Source organism: Engystomops pustulosus, unplaced genomic scaffold (assembly GCF_040894005.1).
Source record: "Engystomops pustulosus unplaced genomic scaffold, aEngPut4.maternal MAT_SCAFFOLD_148, whole genome shotgun sequence".
Taxonomy (NCBI): Eukaryota; Metazoa; Chordata; class Amphibia; order Anura; family Leptodactylidae; genus Engystomops; species Engystomops pustulosus.
Window position 1 is genome coordinate 83547 of NW_027285028.1, and position 27288 is coordinate 110834.

Consider the following 27288-nt stretch of genomic DNA (forward strand, 5'->3'; position numbering starts at 1 on the left):
GACAATGTGTCCCCTTCTTACCTCTCCTGACAGCTGACAATGTGTCCCCTTCTTACATGTCCTGACAGCTGACAATGTGTCCCCTTCTTACATGTCCTGACAGCTGACAATGTGTCCCCTTCTTACATCCCCTGACAGCTGACAATGTGTCCCCTTCTTACATGTCCTAACAGCTGACAATGTGTCCCCTTCTTACATCTCCTGACAGCTGACAATGTGTCCCCTTCTTACATCCCCTGACAGCTGACAATGTGTCCCCTTCTTACATCCCCTGACAGCTGACAATGTGTCCCCTTCTTACATCCCCTGACAGCTGACAATGTGTCCCCTTCTTACATCCCCTGACAGCTGACAATGTGTCCCCTTCTTACATCCCCTGACAGCTGACAACGTGTCCCCTTCTTACATGTCCTCACAGCTGACAACGTGTCCCCTTCTTACATGTCCTGACAGCTGACAATGTGTCCCCTTCTTACATCCCCTGACAGCTGACAATGTGTCCCCTTCTTACATCCCCTGACAGCTGACAATGTGTCCCCTTCTTACATCCCCTGACAGCTGACAATGTGTCCCCTTCTTACATCCCCTGACAGCTGACAATGTGTCCCCTTCTTACATCCCCTGACAGCTGACAATGTGTCCCCTTCTTACATGTCCTGACAGCTGACAATGCGTCCCCTTCTTACATGTCCTGACAGCTGACAATGTGTCCCCTTCTTACATGTCCTGACAGCCGACAATGTGTCCCCTTCTTACATCCCCTGACAGCTGACAATGTGTCCCCTTCTTACATCCCCTGACAGCTGACAATTTGTCCCCTTCTTACATGTCCTGACAGCTGACAATGTGTCCCCTCTTACATGTCCTGACAGCTGACAATGTGTCCCCTTCTTACATCCCCTGACAGCTGACAATGTGTCCCCTTCTTACATGTCCTGACAGCTGACAATGTGTCCCCTCTTACATGTCCTGACAGCTGACAATGTGTCCCCTTCTTACATCCCCTGACAGCTGACAATGTGTCCCCTTCTTACATCCCCTGACAGCTGACAATGTGTCCCCTTCTTACATCCCCTGACAGCCGACAATGTGTCCCCTTCTTACATCCCCTGACAGCTGACAATGTGTCCCCTTCTTACATCCCCTGACAGCTGACAATGTGTCCCCTTCTTACATCCCCTGACAGCTGACAATGTGTCCCCCTCTTACATGTCCTGACAGCTGACAATGTGTCCCCTTCTTACATCCCCTGACAGCTGACAATGTGTCCCCTTCTTACATCCCCTGACAGCTGACAATGTGTCCCCTTCTTACATCCCCTGACAGCTGACAATGTGTCCCCTTCTTACATCCCCTGACAGCTGACAATGTGTCCCCTTCTTACATGTCCTGACAGCTGACAATGTGTCCCCTTCTTACATGTCCTGACAGCTGACAATGTGTCCCCTTCTTACATCCCCTGACAGCTGACAATGTGTCCCCTTCTTACATGTCCTGACAGCTGACAATGTGTCCCCTTCTTACATCCCCTGACAGCTGACAATGTGTCCCCTTCTTACATCCCCTGACAGCTGACAATGTGTCCCCTTCTTACATCCCCTGACAGCTGACAATGTGTCCCCTTCTTACATGTCCTGACAGCTGACAATGTGTCCCCTTCTTACATCCCCTGACAGCTGACAATGTGTCCCCTTCTTACATATCCTGACAGCTGACAATGTGTCCCCTTCTTACCTCTCCTGACAGCTGACAATGTGTCCCCTTCTTACATGTCCTGACAGCTGACAATGTGTCCCCTTCTTACCTCTCCTGACAGATGACAATGTGTCCCCTTCTTACATGTCCTGACAGCTGACAATGTGTCCCCTTCTTACATGTCCTGACAGCTGACAATGTGTCCCCTTCTTACATGTCCTGACAGCTGACAATGTGTCCCCTTCTTACATGTCCTGACAGCTGACAATGTGTCCCCTTCTTACATCCCCTGACAGCTGACAATGTGTCCCCTTCTTACATCCCCTGACAGCTGACAATGTGTCCCCCTCTTACATCCCCTGACAGCTGACAATGTGTCCCCTTCTTACATCCCCTGACAGCTGACAATGTGTCCCCTTCTTACATCTCCTGACAGCTGACAATGTGTCCCCTTCTTACATCCCCTGACAGCTGACAATGTGTCCCCTTCTTACATCCCCTGACAGCTGACAATGTGTCCCCTTCTTACATGTCCTGACAGCTGACAATGTGTCCGCTTCTTACCTCTCCTGACAGATGACAATGTGTCCGCTTCTTACATCCCCTGAAAGCTGACAATGTGTCCCCTTCTTACATCTCCTGACAGCTGACATTGTGTCCCCTTCTTACATCCCCTGACAGCTGACAATGTGTCCCCTTCTTACATCCCCTGACAGCTGACAATGTGTCCCCTTCTTACATGTCCTGACAGCTGACAATGTGTCCCCTTCTTACATCCCCTGACAGCTGACAATGTGTCCCCTTCTTACATGTCCTGACAGCTGACAATGTGTCCCCTTCTTACATGTCCTGACAGCTGACAATGTGTCCCCCTCTTACATGTCCTGACAGCTGACAATGTGTCCCCTTCTTACATCCCCTGACAGCTGACAATGTGTCCCCTTCTTACATGTCCTGACAGCTGACAATGTGTCCCCTTCTTACATCCCCTGATAGCTGACAATGTGTCCCCTTCTTACATCTCCTGACAGCTGACAATGTGTCCCCTTCTTACATCCCCTGACAGCTGACAAGGTGTCCCCTTCTTCCATGCCCTGACAGCTGACAATGTGTCCCCTTCTTACATTCCCTGACAGCTGACAATGTGTCCCCTTCTTACATCCCCTGACAGCTGACAATGTGTCCCCCTCTTACATCCCCTGACAGCTGACAATGTGTCCCCTTCTTACATCCCCTGACAGCTGACAATGTGTCCCCTTCTTACATCCCCTGACAGCTGACAATGTGTCCCCTTCTTACATCCCCTGACAGCTGACAATGTGTCCCCTTCTTACATGTCCTGACAGCTAACAATGTGTCCCCTTCTTACATGTCCTGACGGCTGACAATGTGTCCCCTTCTTACCTCTCCTGATGGCTGACAATGTGTCCCCTTCTTACATCCCCTGACAGCTGACAATGTGTCCCCTTCTTACATCCCCTGACAGCTGACAATGTGTCCCCTTCTTACCTCTCCTGACGGCTGACAATGTGTCCCCTTCTTACCTCTCCTGATGGCTGACAATGTGTCCCCTTCTTACATGTCCTGACGGCTGACAATGTGTCCCCTTCTTACCTCTCCTGACTGCTGACAATGTGTCCCCTTCTTACCTCTCCTGACGGCTGACAATGTGTCCCCTTCTTACATGTCCTGACGGTTGACAATGTGTCCCCTTCTTACATCTCCTGACGGCTGACAATGTGCCCCCTTCTTACATGTCCTGACAGCTGACAATGTGTCCCCTTCTTACATCCCCTGACAGCTGACAATGTGTCCCCTTCTTACATCCCCTGACAGCTGACAATGTGTCCCCTTCTTACATCTCCTGACAGCTGACAATGTGTCCCCTTCTTACATGTCCTGACAGCTGACAATGTGTCCCCTTCTTACATCCCCTGACAGCTGACAATGTGTCCCCTTCTTACATGTCCTGACAGCTGACAATGTGTCCCCTTCTTACATCCCCTGACAGCTGACAATGTGTCCCCTTCTTACATGTCCTGACAGCTGACAATGTGTCCCCTTCTTACATGTCCTGACAGCTGACAATGTGTCCCCCTCTTACATCCCCTGACAGCTGACAATGTGTCCCCTTCTTACATCCCCTGACAGCTGACAATGTGTCCCCTTCTTACATCCCCTTACAGCTGACAATGGGGGTCATTTACTAACGGCCCGATTCGCGTTTTCCCGACGTGTTACCCGAATATTTCCGATTTGCGCCGCTTGTACATGAATTGCCCCGGGTTTTTGGCGCACGCGATCGGATTGTGGCGCATCGGGGGCCGGCATGCGCGCGACAGAAATCGGGGGGGCGTGGCCGAACGAAAACCCGACGTATTCGGAAAAACCGCCGCATTTAAAAACCGAAATGTGTCGCTTGTGAAGCGCTCACCTTCACCTGCTATGGGATGGTGCATTCCGGGGCGTTAAGATTATTTTCGGCGCAGCAGCGCCACCTGGTGGACGGCGGAGGAACTACCTTCTTAAATCCCAGCCGGACCCGAATCCTGTGCAGAGAACGCGCCGCTGGATCGCAAATGGGCCGGGTAAGTAAATCTGCCCCAATGTGTCCCCTTCTTACATCCCCTGACAGCTGACAATGTGTCCCCTTCTTACATCCCCTGACAGCTGACAATGTGTCCCCCTCTTACATGTCCTGACAGCTGACAATGTGTCCCATTCTTACCTCTCCTGACAGATGACAATGTGTCCCCCTCTTACATGTCCTGACAGCTGACAATGTGTCCCCTTCTTACATGTCTTGACAGCTGACAATGTGTCCCCTTCTTACATCCCCTGACAGCTGACAATGTGTCCCCTTCTTACATCCCCTGACAGCTGACAATGTGTCCCCTTCTTACATGTCCTGACAGCTGACAATGTGTCCCATTCTTACCTCTCCTGACAGATGACAATGTGTCCCCTTCTTACCTCTCCTGACAGATGACAATGTGTCCCCTTCTTACATGTCCTGACAGCTGACAATGTGTCCCATTCTTACATCCCCTGACAGATGACAATGTGTCCCCTTCTTACATGTCCTGACAGCTGACAATGTGTCCCCTTCTTACATCCCCTGACAGCTGACAATGTGTCCCCTTCTTACATCCCCTGACAGCTGACAATGTGTCCCCTTCTTACATGTCCTGACAGCTGACAATGTGTCCCCTTCTTACATGTCCTGACAGCTGACAATGTGTCCCCTTCTTACATGTCCAGACAGCTGACAATGTGTCCCCTTCTTACATCCCCTGACAGCTGAAAATGTGTCCCCTTCTTACATCCCCTGAGAGCTGACAATGTGTCCCCTTCTTACATGTCCTGACAGCTGACAATGTGTCCCCTTCTTACATGTCCTGACAGCTGACAATGTGTCCCCTTCTTACATCCCCTGCCAGCTGACAATGTGTCCCCTTCTTACATGTCCTGACAGTTGACAATGTGTCCCCTTCTTACATCCCCTGACAGCTGACAATGTGTCCCCTTCTTACATCCCCTGACAGCTGACAATGTGTCCCCTTCTTACATCCCCTGACAGCTGACAATGTGTCCCCTTCTTACATCCCCTGCCAGCTGACAATGTGTCCCCTTCTTACATGTCCTGCCAGCTGACAATGTGTCCCCTTCTTACATGTCCTGACAGATGACAATGTGTCCCCTTCTTACATGTCCTGACAGCTGACAATGTGTCCCCTTCTTACATCCCCTGACAGCTGACAATGTGTCCCCTTCTTACATCCCCTCACAGCTGACAATGTGTCCCCTTCTTACATCCCCTGACAGCTGACAATGTGTCCCCTTCTTACATTCCCTGACAGCTGACAATGTGTCCCCTTCTTACATTCCCTGACAGCTGACAATGTGTCCCCTTCTTACATCCCCTGACAGCTGACAATGTGTCCCCTTCTTACATCCCCTGACAGCTGACAATGTGTCCCCTTCTTACATCCCCTGACAGCTGACAATGTGTCCCCCACTTACATCCCCTGACAGCTGACAATGTGTCCCCCTCTTACATGTCCTGACAGCTGACAATGTGTCCCCTTCTTACATCCCCTGCCAGCTGACAATGTGTCCCCTTCTTACATGTCCTGACAGTTGACAATGTGTCCCCTTCTTACATGTCCTGACAGCTGACAATGTGTCCCCTTCTTACATGTCCTGACAGCTGACAATGTGTCCCCTTCTTACATGTCCTGACAGCTGACAATGTGTCCCCTTCTTACATGTCCTGACAGCTGACAATGTGTCCCCTTCTTACATCCCCTGCCAGCTGACAATGTGTCCCCTTCTTACATGTCCTGACAGTTGACAATGTGTCCCCTTCTTACATCCCCTGACAGCTGACAATGTGTCCCCTTCTTACATGTCCTGCCAGCTGACAATGTGTCCCCTTCTTACATGTCCTGACAGCTGACAATGTGTCCCCTTCTTACATGTCCTGACAGCTGACAATGTGTCCCCTTCTTACATGTCCTGCCAGCTGACAATGTGTCTCCTTCTTACATGTCCTGACAGCTGACAATGTGTCCCCTTCTTACATGTCCTGACAGCTGACAATGTGTCCCCTTCTTACATGTCCTGCCAGCTGACAATGTGTCTCCTTCTTACATGTCCTGACAGCTGACAATGTGTCCCCTTCTTACATGTCCTGACAGCTGACAATGTGTCCCCTTCTTACATGTCCTGACAGCTGACAATGTGTCCCCTTCTTACATCCCCTGACAGCTGACAATGTGTCCCCTTCTTACATCCCCTGACAGCTGACAATGTGTCCCCTTCTTACCTCTCCTGATAGCTGACAATGTGTCCCATTCTTACCTCTCCTGACAGCTGACAACGTGTCCCCTTCTTACATCCCCTGACAGCTGACAATGTGTCCCCTTCTTACATGCCCTGACAGCTGACAATGTGTCCCCTTCTTACATCCCCTGACAGCTGACAATGTGTCCCCTTCTTACATGTCCTGACAGCTGACAATGTGTCCCCTTCTTACATCCCCTGACAGCTGACAATGTGTCCCCTTCTTACATCCCCTGACAGCTGACAATGTGTCTCCTTCTTACATGTCCTGACAGCTGACAATGTGTCCCATTCTTACCTCTCCTGACAGATGACAATGGGGCAGATTTACTTACCCGGCCCATTCGCGATCCAGCGGCGCGTTCTCTGCACAGGATTCGGGTCCGGCTGGGATTTAAGAAGGTAGTTCCTCCGCCGTCCACCAGGTGGCGCTGCTGCGCCGAAAATAATCTTAACGCCCCGGAATGCACCATCCCATAGCAGGTGAAGGTGAGCGCTTCCCAAGCGACACATTTCGGTTTTTAAATGCGGCGGTTTTTCCGAATACGTCGGGTTTTCGTTCGGCCACGCCCCCCCGATTTCTGTCGCGCGCATGCCGGCCCCGATGCGCCACAATCCGATCGCGTGCGCCAAAAACCCGGGGCAATTCATGTACAAGTGGCGCAAATCGGAAATATTCGGGTAACACGTCGGGAAAACACGAATCGGGCCGTTAGTAAATGACCCTTAATGTGTCCCCTTCTTACATGTCCTGACAGCTGACAATGTGTCCCCCTCTTACATCCCCTGACAGCTGACAATGTGTCCCCTTCTTACATCCCCTGACAGCTGACAATGTGTCCCCTTCTTACATCCCCTTACAGCTGACAATGGGGGTCATTTACTAACGGCCCGATTCGCGTTTTCCCGACGTGTTACCCGAATATTTCCGATTTGCGCCGCTTGTACATGAATTGCCCCGGGTTTTTGGCGCACGCGATCGGATTGTGGCGCATCGGGGGCCGGCATGCGCGCGACAGAAATCGGGGGGGCGTGGCCGAACGAAAACCCGACGTATTCGGAAAAACCGCCGCATTTAAAAACCGAAATGTGTCGCTTGTGAAGCGCTCACCTTCACCTGCTATGGGATGGTGCATTCCGGGGCGTTAAGATTATTTTCGGCGCAGCAGCGCCACCTGGTGGACGGCGGAGGAACTACCTTCTTAAATCCCAGCCGGACCCGAATCCTGTGCAGAGAACGCGCCGCTGGATCGCAAATGGGCCGGGTAAGTAAATCTGCCCCAATGTGTCCCCTTCTTACATCCCCTGACAGCTGACAATGTGTCCCCTTCTTACATCCCCTGACAGCTGACAATGTGTCCCCCTCTTACATGTCCTGACAGCTGACAATGTGTCCCATTCTTACCTCTCCTGACAGATGACAATGTGTCCCCTTCTTACATGTCTTGACAGCTGACAATGTGTCCCCTTCTTACATCCCCTGACAGCTGACAATGTGTCCCCTTCTTACATCCCCTGACAGCTGACAATGTGTCCCCTTCTTACATGTCCTGACAGCTGACAATGTGTCCCATTCTTACCTCTCCTGACAGATGACAATGTGTCCCCTTCTTACCTCTCCTGACAGATGACAATGTGTCCCCTTCTTACATGTCCTGACAGCTGACAATGTGTCCCATTCTTACATCCCCTGACAGATGACAATGTGTCCCCTTCTTACATGTCCTGACAGCTGACAATGTGTCCCCTTCTTACATCCCCTGACAGCTGACAATGTGTCCCCTTCTTACATCCCCTGACAGCTGACAATGTGTCCCCTTCTTACATGTCCTGACAGCTGACAATGTGTCCCCTTCTTACATGTCCTGACAGCTGACAATGTGTCCCCTTCTTACATGTCCAGACAGCTGACAATGTGTCCCCTTCTTACATCCCCTGACAGCTGAAAATGTGTCCCCTTCTTACATCCCCTGAGAGCTGACAATGTGTCCCCTTCTTACATGTCCTGACAGCTGACAATGTGTCCCCTTCTTACATGTCCTGACAGCTGACAATGTGTCCCCTTCTTACATCCCCTGCCAGCTGACAATGTGTCCCCTTCTTACATGTCCTGACAGTTGACAATGTGTCCCCTTCTTACATCCCCTGACAGCTGACAATGTGTCCCCTTCTTACATCCCCTGACAGCTGACAATGTGTCCCCTTCTTACATCCCCTGACAGCTGACAATGTGTCCCCTTCTTACATCCCCTGCCAGCTGACAATGTGTCCCCTTCTTACATGTCCTGCCAGCTGACAATGTGTCCCCTTCTTACATCCCCTGACAGCTGACAATGTGTCCCCTTCTTACATCCCCTGACAGCTGACAATGTGTCCCCTTCTTACATGTCCTGACAGCTGACAATGTGTCCCCTTCTTACATCCCCTGACAGCTGACAATGAGTCCCCTTCTTACATGTCCTGACAGCTGACAATGTGTCCCCTTCTTACATCCCCTGACAGCTGACAATGTGTCCCCTTCTTACATCCCCTGCCAGCTGACAATGTGTCCCCTTCTTACATGTCCTGACAGCTGACAATGTGTCCCCTTCTTACATGTCCTGACAGATGACAATGTGTCCCCTTCTTACATGTCCTGACAGCTGACAATGTGTCCCCTTCTTACATCCCCTGACAGCTGACAATGTGTCCCCTTCTTACATCCCCTCACAGCTGACAATGTGTCCCCTTCTTACATCCCCTGACAGCTGACAATGTGTCCCCTTCTTACATTCCCTGACAGCTGACAATGTGTCCCCTTCTTACATCCCCTGACAGCTGACAATGTGTCCCCTTCTTACATCCCCTGACAGCTGACAATGTGTCCCCTTCTTACATCCCCTGACAGCTGACAATGTGTCCCCTTCTTACATCCCCTCACAGCTGACAATGTGTCCCCTTCTTACATCCCCTGACAGCTGACAATGTGTCCCCTTCTTACATTCCCTGACAGCTGACAATGTGTCCCCTTCTTACATCCCCTGACAGCTGACAATGTGTCCCCTTCTTACATCCCCTGACAGCTGACAATGTGTCCCCTTCTTACATCCCCTGACAGCTGACAATGTGTCCCCCACTTACATCCCCTGACAGCTGACAATGTGTCCCCCTCTTACATGTCCTGACAGCTGACAATGTGTCCCCTTCTTACATCCCCTGCCAGCTGACAATGTGTCCCCTTCTTACATGTCCTGACAGTTGACAATGTGTCCCCTTCTTACATGTCCTGACAGCTGACAATGTGTCCCCTTCTTACATGTCCTGACAGCTGACAATGTGTCCCCTTCTTACATGTCCTGACAGCTGACAATGTGTCCCCTTCTTACATGTCCTGACAGCTGACAATGTGTCCCCTTCTTACATCCCCTGCCAGCTGACAATGTGTCCCCTTCTTACATGTCCTGACAGTTGACAATGTGTCCCCTTCTTACATCCCCTGACAGCTGACAATGTGTCCCCTTCTTACATGTCCTGCCAGCTGACAATGTGTCCCCTTCTTACATGTCCTGACAGCTGACAATGTGTCCCCTTCTTACATGTCCTGACAGCTGACAATGTGTCCCCTTCTTACATGTCCTGCCAGCTGACAATGTGTCTCCTTCTTACATGTCCTGACAGCTGACAATGTGTCCCCTTCTTACATGTCCTGACAGCTGACAATGTGTCCCCTTCTTACATGTCCTGACAGCTGACAATGTGTCCCCTTCTTACATCCCCTGACAGCTGACAATGTGTCCCCTTCTTACATCCCCTGACAGCTGACAATGTGTCCCCTTCTTACCTCTCCTGATAGCTGACAATGTGTCCCATTCTTACCTCTCCTGACAGCTGACAACGTGTCCCCTTCTTACATCCCCTGACAGCTGACAATGTGTCCCCTTCTTACATGCCCTGACAGCTGACAATGTGTCCCCTTCTTACATCCCCTGACAGCTGACAATGTGTCCCCTTCTTACATGTCCTGACAGCTGACAATGTGTCCCCTTCTTACATCCCCTGACAGCTGACAATGTGTCCCCTTCTTACATCCCCTGACAGCTGACAATGTGTCCCCTTCTTACATGTCCTGACAGCTGACAATGTGTCCCATTCTTACCTCTCCTGACAGATGACAATGTGTCCCCTTCTTACATGTCCTGACAGCTGACAATGTGTCCCCTTCTTACATGTCCTGACAGCTGACAATGTGTCCCCTTCTTACATGTCCTGACAGCTGACAATGTGTCCCCTTCTTACCTCTCCTGACGGCTGACAATGTGTCCCCTTCTTACATCCCCTGACAGCTGACAATGTGTCCCCTTCTTACATCTTCTGACAGCTGACAATGTGTCCCCTTCTTACATCCCCTGACAGCTGACAATGTGTCCCCTTCTTACATCCCCTGACAGCTGACAATGTGTCCCCTTCTTACATCCCCTGACAGCTGACAATGTGTCCCCTTCTTACATCCCCTGACAGCTGACAATGTGTCCCCTTCTTACATCCCCTGAGAGCTGACAATGTGTCCCATTCTTACCTCTCCTAACAGATGACAATGTGTCCCCTTCTTACATGTCCTGACAGCTGACAATGTGTCCCCTTCTTACATGTCCTGACAGCTGACAATGTGTCCCCTTCTTACATCCCCTGACAGCTGACAATGTGTCCCCTTCTTACATCCCCTGACAGATGACAATGTGTCCCCTTCTTACATCCCCTGACAGCTGACAATGTGTCCCCTTCTTACATCCCCTGACAGCTGACAATGTGTCCCCTTCTTACATCTCCTGACAGCTGACAATGTGTCCCCTTCTTACATCCCCTGACAGCTGACAATGAGTCCCCTTCTTACATCCCCTAACAGCTGACAATGTGTCCCCTTCTTACATCCCCTGACAGCTGACAATGTGTCCCCTTCTTACATCCCCTGACAGCCGACAATGTGTCCCCTTCTTACATCCCCTGACAGATGACAATGTGTCCCCTTCTTACATGTCCTGACAGCTGACAATGTGTCCCCTTCTTACATGTCCTGACAGCTGACAATGTGTCCCCTTCTTACATGTCCTGACAGCTGACAATGTGTCCCCTTCTTACATCCCCTGACAGCTGGCAATGTGTCCCCTTCTTACATGTCCTGACAGCTGACAATGTGTCCCCTTCTTACATGTACTGACAGCTGACAATGTGTCCCCTTCTTACATGTCCTGACAGCTGACAATGTGTCCCCTTCTTACATGTCCTGACAGCTGACAATGTGTCCCCTTCTTACATGTCCTGACAGCTGACAATGTGTCCCCTTCTTACATCCCCTGACAGCTGACAATGTGTCCCCTTCTTACATCCCCTGACAGCTGACAATGTGTCCCCTTCTTACATGTCCTGACAGCTGACAATGTGTCCCCTTCTTACATCCCCTGACAGCTGACAATGTGTCCCCTTCTTACATCCCCTGACAGCTGACAATGTGTCCCCTTCTTACATCCCCTCACAGCTGACAATGTGTCCCCTTCTTACATCCCCTGACAGCTGACAATGTGTCCCCTTCTTACATCCCCTGACAGCTGACAATGTGTCCCCTTCTTACATCCCCTGACAGCTGACAATGTGTCCCCTTCTTACATCCCCTCACAGCTGACAATGTGTCCCCTTCTTACATCCCCTGACAGCTGACAATGTGTCCCCTTCTTACATGTCCTGACAGCTGGCAATGTGTCCCCTTCTTACACGTCCTGACAGCCGACAATGTGTCCCCTTCTTACATCCCCTGACAGCTGACAATGTGTCCCCTTCTTACATCCCCTGACAGCTGACAATGTGTCCCCTTCTTACATGTCCTGACAGCTGACAATGTGTCCCCTTCTTACATCCCCTGACAGCTGACAATGTGTCCCCTTCTTACATCCCCTGACAGCTGACAATGTGTCCCCTTCTTACATGTCCTGACAGCTGACAATGTGTCCCCTTCTTACATCCCCTGACAGCTGACAATGTGTCCCCTTCTTACATCCCCTGACAGCTGACAATGTGTCCCCTTCTTACATGTCCTGACAGCTGACAATGTGTCCCATTCTTACCTTTCCTGACAGATGACAATGTGTCCCCTTCTTACATCTCCTGACAGCTGACAATGTGTCCCATTCTTACCTCTCCTGACAGATGACAATGTGTCCCCCTTCTTACATTTCCTGACAGATGACAATGTGTCCCCTTCTTACATCCCCTGACAGCTGACAATGTGTCCCCCTCTTACATGTCCTGACAGCTGACAATGTGTCCCCTTCTTACATGTCCTGACAGCTGACAATGTGTCCCCTTCTTACATCCCCTGACAGCTGACAATGTGTCCCCTTCTTACATCCCCTGACAGCTGACAATGTGTCCCCTTCTTACATTCCCTGACAGCTGACAATGTGTCCCCTTCTTACATCCCCTGACAGCTGACAATGTGTCCCCTTCTTACATCCCCTGACAGCTGACAATGTGTCCCCTTCTTACATGTCCTGACAGCTGACAATGTGTCCCCTTCTTACATGTCCTGACAGCTGACAATGTGTCCCCTTCTTACATGTCCTGACAGTTGACAATGTGTCCCCTTCTTACATCCCCTGCCAGCTGACAATGTGTCCCCTTCTTACATGTCCTGCCAGCTGACAATGTGTCCCCTTCTTACATGTCCTGACAGCTGACAATGTGTCCCCTTCTTACATGTCCTGACAGCTGACAATGTGTCCCCTTCTTACATGTCCTGACAGCTGACAATGTGTCCCCTTCTTACATCCCCTGACAGCTGACAATGTGTCCCCTTCTTACATGTCCTGACAGCTGACAATGTGTCCCCTTCTTACATCCCCTGACAGCTGACAATGTGTCCCCTTCTTACATCCCCTGACAGCTGACAATGTGTCCCCTTCTTACATCCCATGACAGCTGACAATGTGTCCCCTTCTTACCTCTCCTGATAGCTGACAATGTGTCCCATTCTTACATCCCCTGACAGCTGACAATGTGTCCCCTTCTTACATCCCCTGACAGCTGACAATGTGTCCCCTTTTTACATGTCCTGACAGCTGACAATGTGTCCCCTTCTTACATCTCCTGACAGCTGACAATGTGTCCCCTTCTTACATCCCCTGACAGCTGACAATGTGTCCCCTTCTTACATGTCCTGACAGCTGACAATGTGTCCCCTTCTTACATGTCCTGACAGCTGACAATGTGTCCCCTTCTTACATGTCCTGACAGCTGACAATGTGTCCCCTTCTTACATCCCCTGACAGCTGACAATGTGTCCCCTTCTTACATCCCCTGACAGCTGACAATGTGTCCCCTTCTTACCTCTCCTGACAGCTGACAATTTGTCCCCTTCTTACATGTCCTGACAGCTGACAATGTGTCCCCTTCTTACATCCCCTGACAGCTGACAATGTGTCCCCTTCTTACATGTCCTGACAGCTGACAATGTGTCCCCTTCTTACATGTCCTGACAGCTGACAATGTGTCCCCTTCTTACATGTCCTGACAGCTGACAATGTGTCCCCTTCTTACATGTCCTGACAGCTAACAATGTGTCCCCTTCTTACATGTCCTGACAGCTGACAATGTGTCCCCTTCTTACCTCTCCTGAAGGCTGACAATGTGTCCCCTTCTTACATCCCCTGACAGCTGACAATGTGTCCCCCTCTTACATCCTCTGACAGCTGACAATGTGTCCCCTTCTTACATCCCCTGACAGCTGACAATGTGTCCCCTTCTTACATCCCCTGACAGCTGACAATGTGTCCCCTTCTTACATCCCCTGACAGCTGACAATGTGTCCCCTTCTTACATCCCCTGACAGCCTACAATGTGTCCCCTTCTTACATCCCCTGACAGCTGACAATGTGTCCCCTTCTTACATGTCCTGACAGCTGACAATGTGTCCCCTTCTTACATGTCCTGACAGCTGACAATGTGTCCCCTTCTTACATCCCCTGACAGCTGACAATGTGTCCCCTTCTTACCTCTCCTGACAGCTGACAATGTGTCCCCTTCTTACATCCCCTGACAGCTGACAATGTGTCCCCTTCTTACATCCCCTGACAGCTGACAATGTGTCCCCTTCTTACATCCCCTGACAGCTGACAATGTGTCCCCTTCTTACATCCCCTGACAGCCGACTATGTGTCCCCTTCTTACATCCCCTGACAGCTGACAATGTGTCCCCTTCTTACATGTCCTGACAGCTGACAATGTGTCCCCTTCTTACATGTCCTGACAGCTGACAATGTGTCCCCTTCTTACATGTCCTGACAGCTGACAATGTGTCCCCTTCTTACATCCCCTGACAGCTGACAATGTGTCCCCTTCTTACATCCCCTTACAGCTGACAATGTGTCCCCCTCTTACATCCCCTGACAGCTGACAATGTGTCCCCTTCTTACATGTCCTGACAGCTGACAATGCATCCCCTTCTTACATGTCCTGACAGCTGACAATGTGTCCCCTTCTTACATGTCCTGACAGCCGACAATGTGTCCCCTTCTTACATCCCCTGACAGCTGACAATGTGTCCCCTTCTTACATCCCCTGACAGCTGACAATTTGTCCCCTTCTTACATGTCCTGACAGCTGACAATGTGTCCCCTTCTTACATCCCCTGACAGCTGACAATGTGTCCCCTTCTTACATCCCCTGACAGCCGACAATGTGTCCCCTTCTTACATCCCCTGACAGCTGACAATGTGTCCCCTTCTTACATCCCCTGACAGCTGACAATGTGTCCCCTTCTTACATCCCCTGACAGCTGACAATGTGTCCCCTTCTTACATCCCCTGACAGCTGACAATGTGTCCCCTTCTTACATCCCCTGACAGCTGACAATGTGTCCCCTTCTTACATCCCCTGACAGCTGACAATGTGTCCCCTTCTTACATCCCCTGACAGCTGACAACGTGTCCCCTTCTTACATGTCCTCACAGCTGACAATGTGTCCCCTTCTTACATCCCCTGACAGCTGACAATGTGTCCCCTTCTTACATCCCCTGACAGCTGACAATGTGTCCCCTTCTTACATCCCCTGACAGCTGACAATGTGTCCCCTTCTTACATCCCCTGACAGCTGACAATGTGTCCCCTTCTTACATCCCCTGACAGCTGACAACGTGTCCCCTTCTTACATGTCCTCACAGCTGACAACGTGTCCCCTTCTTACATCCCCTGACAGCTGACAATGTGTCCCCTTCTTACATGTCCTGACAGCTGACAATGCGTCCCCTTCTTACATGTCCTGACAGCTGACAATGTGTCCCCTTCTTACATGTCCTGACAGCCGACAATGTGTCCCCTTCTTACATCCCCTGACAGCTGACAATTTGTCCCCTTCTTACATGTCCTGACAGCTGACAATGTGTCCCCTTCTTACATCCCCTGACAGCTGACAATGTGTCCCCTTCTTACATCCCCTGACAGCCGACAATGTGTCCCCTTCTTACATCCCCTGACAGCCGACAATGTGTCCCCTTCTTACATCCCCTGACAGCTGACAATGTGTCCCCTTCTTACATCCCCTGACAGCTGACAATGTGTCCCCTTCTTACATCCCCTGACAGCTGACAATGTGTCCCCTTCTTACATCCCCTGACAGCTGACAATGTGTCCCCTTCTTACATCCCCTGACAGCTGACAATGTGTCCCCTTCTTACATCCCCTGACAGCTGACAATGTGTCCCCTTCTTACATGTCCTGACAGCTGACAATGTGTCTCCTTCTTACATCCCCTTACAGCTGACAATGTGTCCCCTTCTTACATCCCCTGACAGCTGACAATGTGTCCCCTTCTTACATGTCCTGACAGCTGACAATGTGTCCCCTTCTTACATCCCCTGACAGCTGACAATGTGTCTCCTTCTTACATCCCCTGACAGCTGACAATGTGTCCCCTTCTTACATCCCCTGACAGCTGACAATGTGTCCCCTTCTTACATGTCCTGACAGCTGACAATGTGTCCCCTTCTTACATCCCCTGACAGCTGACAATGTGTCCCCTTCTTACATATCCTGACAGCTGACAATGTGTCCCCTTCTTACCTCTCCTGACAGCTGACAATGTGTCCCCTTCTTACATGTCCTGACAGCTGACAATGTGTCCCCTTCTTACCTCTCCTGACAGATGACAATGTGTCCCCTTCTTACATGTCCTGACAGCTGACAATGTGTCCCCTTCTTACATGTCCTGACAGCTGACAATGTGTCCCCTTCTTACATGTCCTGACAGCTGACAATGTGTCCCCTTCTTACATCCCCTGACAGCTGACAATGTGTCCCCCTCTTACATCCCCTGACAGCTGACAATGTGTCCCCTTCTTACATCCCCTGACAGCTGACAATGTGTCCCCTTCTTACATCTCCTGACAGCTGACAATGTGTCCCCTTCTTACATCCCCTGACAGATGACAATGTGTCCCCTTCTTACATCCCCTGACAGCTGACAATGTGTCCGCTTCTTACCTCTCCTGACAGATGACAATGTGTCCGCTTCTTACATCCCCTGAAAGCTGACAATGTGTCCCCTTCTTACATCCCCTGCCAGCTGACAATGTGTCCCCTTCTTACATGTCCTGACAGCTGACAATGTGTCCCCTTCTTACATCCCCTGACAGCTGACAATGTGTCCCCTTCTTACATGTCCTGACAGCTGACAATGTGTCCCCTTCTTACATCCCCTGACAGCTGACAATGTGTCCCCTTCTTACATGTCCTGACAGCTGACAATGTGTCCCCTTCTTACATGTCCTGACAGCTGACAATGTGTCCCCCTCTTACATGTCCTGACAGCTGACAATGTGTCCCCTTCTTACATCCCCTGACAGCTGACAATGTGTCCCCTTCTTACATCCCCTGACAGCTGACAATGTGTCCCCTTCTTACCTCTCCTGACAGCTGACAATGTGTCCCCTTCTTACATGTCCTGACAGCTGACAATGTGTCCCCTTCTTACATGTCCTGACAGCTGACAATGTGTCCCCTTCTTACATCCCCTGACAGCTGACAATGTGTCCCCTTCTTACATGTCCTAACAGCTGACAATGTGTCCCCTTCTTACATCTCCTGACAGCTGACAATGTGTCCCCTTCTTACATCCCCTGACAGCTGACAATGTGTCCCCTTCTTACATCCCCTGACAGCTGACAATGTGTCCCCTTCTTACATCCCCTGACAGCTGACAATGTGTCCCCTTCTTACATCCCCTGACAGCTGACAATGTGTCCCCTTCTTACATCCCCTGACAGCTGACAACGTGTCCCCTTCTTACATGTCCTCACAGCTGACAACGTGTCCCCTTCTTACATGTCCTGACAGCTGACAATGTGTCCCCTTCTTACATCCCCTGACAGCTGACAATGTGTCCCCTTCTTACATCCCCTGACAGCTGACAATGTGTCCCCTTCTTACATCCCCTGACAGCTGACAATGTGTCCCCTTCTTACATCCCCTGACAGCTGACAATGTGTCCCCTTCTTACATCCCCTGACAGCTGACAATGTGTCCCCTTCTTACATGTCCTGACAGCTGACAATGCGTCCCCTTCTTACATGTCCTGACAGCTGACAATGTGTCCCCTTCTTACATGTCCTGACAGCCGACAATGTGTCCCCTTCTTACATCCCCTGACAGCTGACAATGTGTCCCCTTCTTACATCCCCTGACAGCTGACAATTTGTCCCCTTCTTACATGTCCTGACAGCTGACAATGTGTCCCCTCTTACATGTCCTGACAGCTGACAATGTGTCCCCTTCTTACATCCCCTGACAGCTGACAATGTGTCCCCTTCTTACATGTCCTGACAGCTGACAATGTGTCCCCTCTTACATGTCCTGACAGCTGACAATGTGTCCCCTTCTTACATCCCCTGACAGCTGACAATGTGTCCCCTTCTTACATCCCCTGACAGCTGACAATGTGTCCCCTTCTTACATCCCCTGACAGCCGACAATGTGTCCCCTTCTTACATCCCCTGACAGCTGACAATGTGTCCCCTTCTTACATCCCCTGACAGCTGACAATGTGTCCCCTTCTTACATCCCCTGACAGCTGACAATGTGTCCCCCTCTTACATGTCCTGACAGCTGACAATGTGTCCCCTTCTTACATCCCCTGACAGCTGACAATGTGTCCCCTTCTTACATCCCCTGACAGCTGACAATGTGTCCCCTTCTTACATCCCCTGACAGCTGACAATGTGTCCCCTTCTTACATCCCCTGACAGCTGACAATGTGTCCCCTTCTTACATGTCCTGACAGCTGACAATGTGTCCCCTTCTTACATGTCCTGACAGCTGACAATGTGTCCCCTTCTTACATCCCCTGACAGCTGACAATGTGTCCCCTTCTTACATGTCCTGACAGCTGACAATGTGTCCCCTTCTTACATCCCCTGACAGCTGACAATGTGTCCCCTTCTTACATCCCCTGACAGCTGACAATGTGTCCCCTTCTTACATCCCCTGACAGCTGACAATGTGTCCCCTTCTTACATGTCCTGACAGCTGACAATGTGTCCCCTTCTTACATCCCCTGACAGCTGACAATGTGTCCCCTTCTTACATATCCTGACAGCTGACAATGTGTCCCCTTCTTACCTCTCCTGACAGCTGACAATGTGTCCCCTTCTTACATGTCCTGACAGCTGACAATGTGTCCCCTTCTTACCTCTCCTGACAGATGACAATGTGTCCCCTTCTTACATGTCCTGACAGCTGACAATGTGTCCCCTTCTTACATGTCCTGACAGCTGACAATGTGTCCCCTTCTTACATGTCCTGACAGCTGACAATGTGTCCCCTTCTTACATGTCCTGACAGCTGACAATGTGTCCCCTTCTTACATCCCCTGACAGCTGACAATGTGTCCCCTTCTTACATCCCCTGACAGCTGACAATGTGTCCCCCTCTTACATCCCCTGACAGCTGACAATGTGTCCCCTTCTTACATCCCCTGACAGCTGACAATGTGTCCCCTTCTTACATCTCCTGACAGCTGACAATGTGTCCCCTTCTTACATCCCCTGACAGCTGACAATGTGTCCCCTTCTTACATCCCCTGACAGCTGACAATGTGTCCCCTTCTTACATGTCCTGACAGCTGACAATGTGTCCGCTTCTTACCTCTCCTGACAGATGACAATGTGTCCGCTTCTTACATCCCCTGAAAGCTGACAATGTGTCCCCTTCTTACATCTCCTGACAGCTGACATTGTGTCCCCTTCTTACATCCCCTGACAGCTGACAATGTGTCCCCTTCTTACATCCCCTGACAGCTGACAATGTGTCCCCTTCTTACATGTCCTGACAGCTGACAATGTGTCCCCTTCTTACATCCCCTGACAGCTGACAATGTGTCCCCTTCTTACATGTCCTGACAGCTGACAATGTGTCCCCTTCTTACATGTCCTGACAGCTGACAATGTGTCCCCCTCTTACATGTCCTGACAGCTGACAATGTGTCCCCTTCTTACATCCCCTGACAGCTGACAATGTGTCCCCTTCTTACATGTCCTGACAGCTGACAATGTGTCCCCTTCTTACATCCCCTGATAGCTGACAATGTGTCCCCTTCTTACATCTCCTGACAGCTGACAATGTGTCCCCTTCTTACATCCCCTGACAGCTGACAAGGTGTCCCCTTCTTCCATGCCCTGACAGCTGACAATGTGTCCCCTTCTTACATTCCCTGACAGCTGACAATGTGTCCCCTTCTTACATCCCCTGACAGCTGACAATGTGTCCCCCTCTTACATCCCCTGACAGCTGACAATGTGTCCCCTTCTTACATCCCCTGACAGCTGACAATGTGTCCCCTTCTTACATCCCCTGACAGCTGACAATGTGTCCCCTTCTTACATCCCCTGACAGCTGACAATGTGTCCCCTTCTTACATGTCCTGACAGCTAACAATGTGTCCCCTTCTTACATGTCCTGACGGCTGACAATGTGTCCCCTTCTTACCTCTCCTGATGGCTGACAATGTGTCCCCTTCTTACATCCCCTGACAGCTGACAATGTGTCCCCTTCTTACATCCCCTGACAGCTGACAATGTGTCCCCTTCTTACCTCTCCTGACGGCTGACAATGTGTCCCCTTCTTACCTCTCCTGATGGCTGACAATGTGTCCCCTTCTTACATGTCCTGACGGCTGACAATGTGTCCCCTTCTTACCTCTCCTGACTGCTGACAATGTGTCCCCTTCTTACCTCTCCTGACGGCTGACAATGTGTCCCCTTCTTACATGTCCTGACGGTTGACAATGTGTCCCCTTCTTACATCTCCTGACGGCTGACAATGTGCCCCCTTCTTACATGTCCTGACAGCTGACAATGTGTCCCCTTCTTACATCCCCTGACAGCTGACAATGTGTCCCCTTCTTACATCCCCTGACAGCTGACAATGTGTCCCCTTCTTACATCTCCTGACAGCTGACAATGTGTCCCCTTCTTACATGTCCTGACAGCTGACAATGTGTCCCCTTCTTACATCCCCTGACAGCTGACAATGTGTCCCCTTCTTACATGTCCTGACAGCTGACAATGTGTCCCCTTCTTACATCCCCTGACAGCTGACAATGTGTCCCCTTCTTACATGTCCTGACAGCTGACAATGTGTCCCCTTCTTACATGTCCTGACAGCTGACAATGTGTCCCCCTCTTACATCCCCTGACAGCTGACAATGTGTCCCCTTCTTACATCCCCTGACAGCTGACAATGTGTCCCCTTCTTACATCCCCTTACAGCTGACAATGGGGGTCATTTACTAACGGCCCGATTCGCGTTTTCCCGACGTGTTACCCGAATATTTCCGATTTGCGCCGCTTGTACATGAATTGCCCCGGGTTTTTGGCGCACGCGATCGGATTGTGGCGCATCGGGGGCCGGCATGCGCGCGACAGAAATCGGGGGGGCGTGGCCGAACGAAAACCCGACGTATTCGGAAAAACCGCCGCATTTAAAAACCGAAATGTGTCGCTTGTGAAGCGCTCACCTTCACCTGCTATGGGATGGTGCATTCCGGGGCGTTAAGATTATTTTCGGCGCAGCAGCGCCACCTGGTGGACGGCGGAGGAACTACCTTCTTAAATCCCAGCCGGACCCGAATCCTGTGCAGAGAACGCGCCGCTGGATCGCAAATGGGCCGGGTAAGTAAATCTGCCCCAATGTGTCCCCTTCTTACATCCCCTGACAGCTGACAATGTGTCCCCTTCTTACATCCCCTGACAGCTGACAATGTGTCCCCCTCTTACATGTCCTGACAGCTGACAATGTGTCCCATTCTTACCTCTCCTGACAGATGACAATGTGTCCCCTTCTTACATGTCTTGACAGCTGACAATGTGTCCCCTTCTTACATCCCCTGACAGCTGACAATGTGTCCCCTTCTTACATCCCCTGACAGCTGACAATGTGTCCCCTTCTTACATGTCCTGACAGCTGACAATGTGTCCCATTCTTACCTCTCCTGACAGATGACAATGTGTCCCCTTCTTACCTCTCCTGACAGATGACAATGTGTCCCCTTCTTACATGTCCTGACAGCTGACAATGTGTCCCATTCTTACATCCCCTGACAGATGACAATGTGTCCCCTTCTTACATGTCCTGACAGCTGACAATGTGTCCCCTTCTTACATCCCCTGACAGCTGACAATGTGTCCCCTTCTTACATCCCCTGACAGCTGACAATGTGTCCCCTTCTTACATGTCCTGACAGCTGACAATGTGTCCCCTTCTTACATGTCCTGACAGCTGACAATGTGTCCCCTTCTTACATGTCCAGACAGCTGACAATGTGTCCCCTTCTTACATCCCCTGACAGCTGAAAATGTGTCCCCTTCTTACATCCCCTGAGAGCTGACAATGTGTCCCCTTCTTACATGTCCTGACAGCTGACAATGTGTCCCCTTCTTACATGTCCTGACAGCTGACAATGTGTCCCCTTCTTACATCCCCTGCCAGCTGACAATGTGTCCCCTTCTTACATGTCCTGACAGTTGACAATGTGTCCCCTTCTTACATCCCCTGACAGCTGACAATGTGTCCCCTTCTTACATCCCCTGACAGCTGACAATGTGTCCCCTTCTTACATCCCCTGACAGCTGACAATGTGTCCCCTTCTTACATCCCCTGCCAGCTGACAATGTGTCCCCTTCTTACATGTCCTGCCAGCTGACAATGTGTCCCCTTCTTACATGTCCTGACAGATGACAATGTGTCCCCTTCTTACATGTCCTGACAGCTGACAATGTGTCCCCTTCTTACATCCCCTGACAGCTGACAATGTGTCCCCTTCTTACATCCCCTCACAGCTGACAATGTGTCCCCTTCTTACATCCCCTGACAGCTGACAATGTGTCCCCTTCTTACATTCCCTGACAGCTGACAATGTGTCCCCTTCTTACATTCCCTGACAGCTGACAATGTGTCCCCTTCTTACATCCCCTGACAGCTGACAATGTGTCCCCTTCTTACATCCCCTGACAGCTGACAATGTGTCCCCTTCTTACATCCCCTGACAGCTGACAATGTGTCCCCCACTTACATCCCCTGACAGCTGACAATGTGTCCCCCTCTTACATGTCCTGACAGCTGACAATGTGTCCCCTTCTTACATCCCCTGCCAGCTGACAATGTGTCCCCTTCTTACATGTCCTGACAGTTGACAATGTGTCCCCTTCTTACATGTCCTGACAGCTGACAATGTGTCCCCTTCTTACATGTCCTGACAGCTGACAATGTGTCCCCTTCTTACATGTCCTGACAGCTGACAATGTGTCCCCTTCTTACATGTCCTGACAGCTGACAATGTGTCCCCTTCTTACATCCCCTGCCAGCTGACAATGTGTCCCCTTCTTACATGTCCTGACAGTTGACAATGTGTCCCCTTCTTACATCCCCTGACAGCTGACAATGTGTCCCCTTCTTACATGTCCTGCCAGCTGACAATGTGTCCCCTTCTTACATGTCCTGACAGCTGACAATGTGTCCCCTTCTTACATGTCCTGACAGCTGACAATGTGTCCCCTTCTTACATGTCCTGCCAGCTGACAATGTGTCTCCTTCTTACATGTCCTGACAGCTGACAATGTGTCCCCTTCTTACATGTCCTGACAGCTGACAATGTGTCCCCTTCTTACATGTCCTGACAGCTGACAATGTGTCCCCTTCTTACATCCCCTGACAGCTGACAATGTGTCCCCTTCTTACATCCCCTGACAGCTGACAATGTGTCCCCTTCTTACCTCTCCTGATAGCTGACAATGTGTCCCATTCTTACCTCTCCTGACAGCTGACAACGTGTCCCCTTCTTACATCCCCTGACAGCTGACAATGTGTCCCCTTCTTACATGCCCTGACAGCTGACAATGTGTCCCCTTCTTACATCCCCTGACAGCTGACAATGTGTCCCCTTCTTACATGTCCTGACAGCTGACAATGTGTCCCCTTCTTACATCCCCTGACAGCTGACAATGTGTCCCCTTCTTACATCCCCTGACAGCTGACAATGTGTCCCCTTCTTACATGTCCTGACAGCTGACAATGTGTCCCATTCTTACCTCTCCTGACAGATGACAATGTGTCCCCTTCTTACATGTCCTGACAGCTGACAATGTGTCCCCTTCTTACATGTCCTGACAGCTGACAATGTGTCCCCTTCTTACATGTCCTGACAGCTGACAATGTGTCCCCTTCTTACCTCTCCTGACGGCTGACAATGTGTCCCCTTCTTACATCCCCTGACAGCTGACAATGTGTCCCCTTCTTACATCTTCTGACAGCTGACAATGTGTCCCCTTCTTACATCCCCTGACAGCTGACAATGTGTCCCCTTCTTACATCCCCTGACAGCTGACAATGTGTCCCCTTCTTACATCCCCTGACAGCTGACAATGTGTCCCCTTCTTACATCCCCTGACAGCTGACAATGTGTCCCCTTCTTACATCCCCTGAGAGCTGACAATGTGTCCCATTCTTACCTCTCCTAACAGATGACAATGTGTCCCCTTCTTACATGTCCTGACAGCTGACAATGTGTCCCCTTCTTACATGTCCTGACAGCTGACAATGTGTCCCCTTCTTACATCCCCTGACAGCTGACAATGTGTCCCCTTCTTACATCCCCTGACAGATGACAATGTGTCCCCTTCTTACATCCCCTGACAGCTGACAATGTGTCCCCTTCTTACATCCCCTGACAGCTGACAATGTGTCCCCTTCTTACATCTCCTGACAGCTGACAATGTGTCCCCTTCTTACATCCCCTGACAGCTGACAATGAGTCCCCTTCTTACATCCCCTAACAGCTGACAATGTGTCCCCTTCTTACATCCCCTGACAGCTGACAATGTGTCCCCTTCTTACATCCCCTGACAGCCGACAATGTGTCCCCTTCTTACATCCCCTGACAGATGACAATGTGTCCCCTTCTTACATGTCCTGACAGCTGACAATGTGTCCCCTTCTTACATGTCCTGACAGCTGACAATGTGTCCCCTTCTTACATGTCCTGACAGCTGACAATGTGTCCCCTTCTTACATCCCCTGACAGCTGGCAATGTGTCCCCTTCTTACATGTCCTGACAGCTGACAATGTGTCCCCTTCTTACATGTACTGACAGCTGACAATGTGTCCCCTTCTTACATGTCCTGACAGCTGACAATGTGTCCCCTTCTTACATGTCCTGACAGCTGACAATGTGTCCCCTTCTTACATGTCCTGACAGCTGACAATGTGTCCCCTTCTTACATCCCCTGACAGCTGACAATGTGTCCCCTTCTTACATCCCCTGACAGCTGACAATGTGTCCCCTTCTTACATGTCCTGACAGCTGACAATGTGTCCCCTTCTTACATCCCCTGACAGCTGACAATGTGTCCCCTTCTTACATCCCCTGACAGCTGACAATGTGTCCCCTTCTTACATCCCCTCACAGCTGACAATGTGTCCCCTTCTTACATCCCCTGACAGCTGACAATGTGTCCCCTTCTTACATCCCCTGACAGCTGACAATGTGTCCCCTTCTTACATCCCCTGACAGCTGACAATGTGTCCCCTTCTTACATCCCCTCACAGCTGACAATGTGTCCCCTTCTTACATCCCCTGACAGCTGACAATGTGTCCCCTTCTTACATGTCCTGACAGCTGGCAATGTGTCCCCTTCTTACACGTCCTGACAGCCGACAATGTGTCCCCTTCTTACATCCCCTGACAGCTGACAATGTGTCCCCTTCTTACATCCCCTGACAGCTGACAATGTGTCCCCTTCTTACATGTCCTGACAGCTGACAATGTGTCCCCTTCTTACATCCCCTGACAGCTGACAATGTGTCCCCTTCTTACATCCCCTGACAGCTGACAATGTGTCCCCTTCTTACATGTCCTGACAGCTGACAATGTGTCCCCTTCTTACATCCCCTGACAGCTGACAATGTGTCCCCTTCTTACATCCCCTGACAGCTGACAATGTGTCCCCTTCTTACATGTCCTGACAGCTGACAATGTGTCCCATTCTTACCTTTCCTGACAGATGACAATGTGTCCCCTTCTTACATCTCCTGACAGCTGACAATGTGTCCCATTCTTACCTCTCCTGACAGATGACAATGTGTCCCCCTTCTTACATTTCCTGACAGATGACAATGTGTCCCCTTCTTACATCCCCTGACAGCTGACAATGTGTCCCCCTCTTACATGTCCTGACAGCTGACAATGTGTCCCCTTCTTACATGTCCTGACAGCTGACAATGTGTCCCCTTCTTACATCCCCTGACAGCTGACAATGTGTCCCCTTCTTACATCCCCTGACAGCTGACAATGTGTCCCCTTCTTACATTCCCTGACAGCTGACAATGTGTCCCCTTCTTACATCCCCTGACAGCTGACAATGTGTCCCCTTCTTACATCCCCTGACAGCTGACAATGTGTCCCCTTCTTACATGTCCTGACAGCTGACAATGTGTCCCCTTCTTACATGTCCTGACAGCTGACAATGTGTCCCCTTCTTACATGTCCTGACAGTTGACAATGTGTCCCCTTCTTACATCCCCTGCCAGCTGACAATGTGTCCCCTTCTTACATGTCCTGCCAGCTGACAATGTGTCCCCTTCTTACATGTCCTGACAGCTGACAATGTGTCCCCTTCTTACATGTCCTGACAGCTGACAATGTGTCCCCTTCTTACATGTCCTGACAGCTGACAATGTGTCCCCTTCTTACATCCCCTGACAGCTGACAATGTGTCCCCTTCTTACATGTCCTGACAGCTGACAATGTGTCCCCTTCTTACATCCCCTGACAGCTGACAATGTGTCCCCTTCTTACATCCCCTGACAGCTGACAATGTGTCCCCTTCTTACATCCCATGACAGCTGACAATGTGTCCCCTTCTTACCTCTCCTGATAGCTGACAATGTGTCCCATTCTTACATCCCCTGACAGCTGACAATGTGTCCCCTTCTTACATCCCCTGACAGCTGACAATGTGTCCCCTTTTTACATGTCCTGACAGCTGACAATGTGTCCCCTTCTTACATCTCCTGACAGCTGACAATGTGTCCCCTTCTTACATCCCCTGACAGCTGACAATGTGTCCCCTTCTTACATGTCCTGACAGCTGACAATGTGTCCCCTTCTTACATGTCCTGACAGCTGACAATGTGTCCCCTTCTTACATGTCCTGACAGCTGACAATGTGTCCCCT

The 27288-nt window shown here is 50.6% G+C and overlaps 1 protein-coding gene across 1 annotated transcript in view; it reads left to right on the forward strand.

The window, feature by feature from the left end:
- The window catches only part of LOC140108561 (SH3 and multiple ankyrin repeat domains protein 2-like), a 197728-nt gene that overhangs the window by 56795 nt on the left and 113645 nt on the right, over positions 1-27288 (forward strand). The gene's annotated exons all lie outside the window — the stretch shown is intronic.